We start from the raw sequence: 3,021 nt of genomic DNA, 5'->3' as shown, positions 1-3,021 counted from the left end.
AACTCATTATTATTATTTTAGTAGCATTTGACATTAAATCAAAGATAAATTTATGTTCGCTTGATTCAGGTCATGGTAATAAGGTAATATGATAGCCTAAGAAGTATCTAACAGTTGTTGTCTTTTACTAGAACTGCTTTGATGTAACACACTTTATGCAATTGCTTGTCACACTTGCGCCATGCAGATTCGGTGTAGTGTATGTCCGCTGATCCTCCCACTGCAAACCAGCCCAAGGCTGGTCTATATATACAGAGGGAATCTGGCTCACACCTCACAGACTCACAAGCTCATCTCCTCCTACACAGCCTTCAGGCACACAAACTCCTCTGGACACCATGAACAAGATCATTGTCTACGAGCATGTTAACTTCCAGGGCCTCTGCAGAGAATTCACCTCTGATGTCTCCAACTTAATTGATCATAATTTCAACGACTGCATCTCTTCTCTGAAAGTGATTGGTAACCCCTGGGTGGCGTTCAGGGATGTCAATTTCTGTGGCCCTCAATCAGTCTTTGAGGAGGGAGAATATGCCAGACTGGAAAACCACAACAATGACACCTTTTCTTCTCTGCAGTTGGTGACTGAGGACTTGTCAAACCCTCAGATCACACTGTACGAACATGTCAACTACCAGGGCAGAAGCCTTGTGATCAACTGTGAGACCAACCTCTGCTATGGCTCTTTTAACGACATAACATCTTCTCACAAAGTGCAGAGGGGGGCATGGGTCCTCTACGAGCATGCAAACCAAACTGGAAGCATAATAGTGGCCAGAGCTCATCGTGATGTGCCCAGCTATGGGCCGTTCAATGACCTTCTGTCTTATCTGCGTCCTCTGAAGCCAAGAAGACCCAAATTTACAGCAGTTCTTCTCTGGGACAAGAAGCAGTAAGACGTAAGGTCAGTCACCATCGATTCCATCTGTGGCCACAACGCCACTGACCAAAGGCAAATCTTCTGTCCTGAGCTGCATCGAACGTATGAAGTGTTCATGACTGAGAGCTTCAACTTCTGCAATGCTGAGGAGATCAAGAATGGAACAAAATTTGATGTCGACCTCAGTAAGCTGAAGACAGTGTATGACTTTCCTGTGCAAGAGACCTTCACTGTGGAGAAAGGAACCAGCAACACCAGAACCAAGAAGAAGAGCATGCAAGTCCCCCTGCCGGCCACTGTCCCTCCCCACAGCAAGATCACCGTGAATGTGCTGGCCAAGGAGGTAGAGGTGAAGATCCCAGTGAACCTGATTATTACAGATGCCTTTAATAAGACCAAGACCACTGGCGGAGAGTACGTATGCCACTCTAAGGTGTCTGTTCGCACTATGTACATGGAAGAACCCATTTAGTACACTGGTGAGTAGATGTGTTCTTATTCTGTGATGTCCTTCTCCTTTCAAATGTGATTCATCACTAAGAAAGACTGCTTCTCTTTGATACCATCATGCATTCAGTGATACTACATAACGTAATGTGACTCTGTGCTTGCTTCTCTTTCAGCATTACCTGGTTACGGGGCCGTCCTGCTGAGGACTGATGTCTTTGACACACTTCAGATGACTGCATTTCCATTTCTCTACGCTTTCTCAACTCAGTAGACTGAGCAACTGATGCTTGATTAGTACCAAAGTGCTCTATGCTGAACGTCTATGATTTATAGATTAAATAGTTTTAAAGGGTGACTATGAATTATGAATACGAATCAGTGAAATTGAGATGAAATTAATTGTCTTGTATGAAATCATGTATGATTGTGCAGATGTAGAATCTGGGTTTTGAACTATGCTCTATTTTTGCTTGCATACTGTTTTTCCTAAAGCTAATAAATAAATATACTAAAACCAATGAAAGTCTTTGGTCTTCTTTGGGCTCCCCACCTGTTGAACATGTAGTTATTTCACTGACTCATGAATGCACCATCTCACGCCTCTTTTCTTTTTCTGTGAAAAAAATCTGTTTGTGAGAAAACTTCCACACGTGGATTCATAGAAAGGTCTGAGGTGTGCATAGTTACAGGTATAAAATAATATCAAAATTTTCACTTTCAAAATAATGAAACTCTGTCTTAGCATCACTTTACGTGGCCTGATACCTTGGACCACTGAGTGTTAAAATCTAATAAACCGGTTAAAAATTCTAAGAACACACATTGGAATAGAAACTTCATTATGAATATATGTTACATCCCTGAGAGAATTATGAAGAAATATCAAGAAACAAGCATCAGAACAGGTTAAACTCACACCTTAAACCGGGTGCATTTTCAAAGCTAATCTTGGACCTCATGTGCTGATCTTCAGTTTGGAGCTGTGCAGTATCCTTGATTCTGATACTGTTTGTGTACTAACAACATAATTACATTTTACTATGACAAAGTCGCTGAAAGTGACAATGACTGTAAACTATGTGTCATTATATCTGAACCACATATTAGTAGTTTAGACAAACAAGTGCCCTTACTGAGGTAGAGAATGGGAGTGTTAAGAGGCTGTTTGCACACTTCCTTACACATGCAGACAGAAATTCATAGGCAGTGGAAACATGACCCTAAACCATATTCTCCTAGCCATTTTGTTACACGATTGGTCCTGTTGAGTACAGCCACAACCCGTTTGACTAACCCTATATGTGTCCACCTATGAAAGGCCAGTGATTTGCTCATTCAAGCCCTTGTACACCTGAAGTCCATGGCAAAGCTTGTTATTCCACAGCCCAGACTAGCCGTGTAGAGCCCAACACACATGACTTGCCCAAAACTGGAGCTGAGCCAAATGTTAATTGCAGCACAGACAACTGCTCAGAAGGTTGCTTAACATCTGATTCAGGTGTGCTCAGGAGTACGTCATGAGTTACCACTTCACTCCTGCAGTAATCTAAACTTAAACCCCTAATGGTCAGTAATTCAGGCAGCATTTCTTCAATGGAGTGTCTCTGTGCTATTGAAGGCAATAAACATAATGTAGGACTGTCAGATGCACAAGCTCTTTCAGAGCTGCCTCGATTCTGAAACATTCCATT

The 3,021-nt window shown here is 42.1% G+C and overlaps 1 pseudogene; it reads left to right on the top strand.

Moving 5' to 3' along the window:
* Window positions 1-209: 209 nt before the first annotated feature.
* LOC118801056 lies at window positions 210-1,620 on the top strand (annotated as a pseudogene).
* The last annotated feature ends 1,401 nt before the right edge of the window (window positions 1,621-3,021 follow it).

Source organism: Colossoma macropomum, unplaced genomic scaffold (assembly GCF_904425465.1).
Source record: "Colossoma macropomum unplaced genomic scaffold, Colossoma_macropomum, whole genome shotgun sequence".
Taxonomy (NCBI): domain Eukaryota; kingdom Metazoa; phylum Chordata; class Actinopteri; order Characiformes; family Serrasalmidae; genus Colossoma; species Colossoma macropomum.
This window is presented reverse-complemented; position numbering and strand designations above follow the sequence as displayed.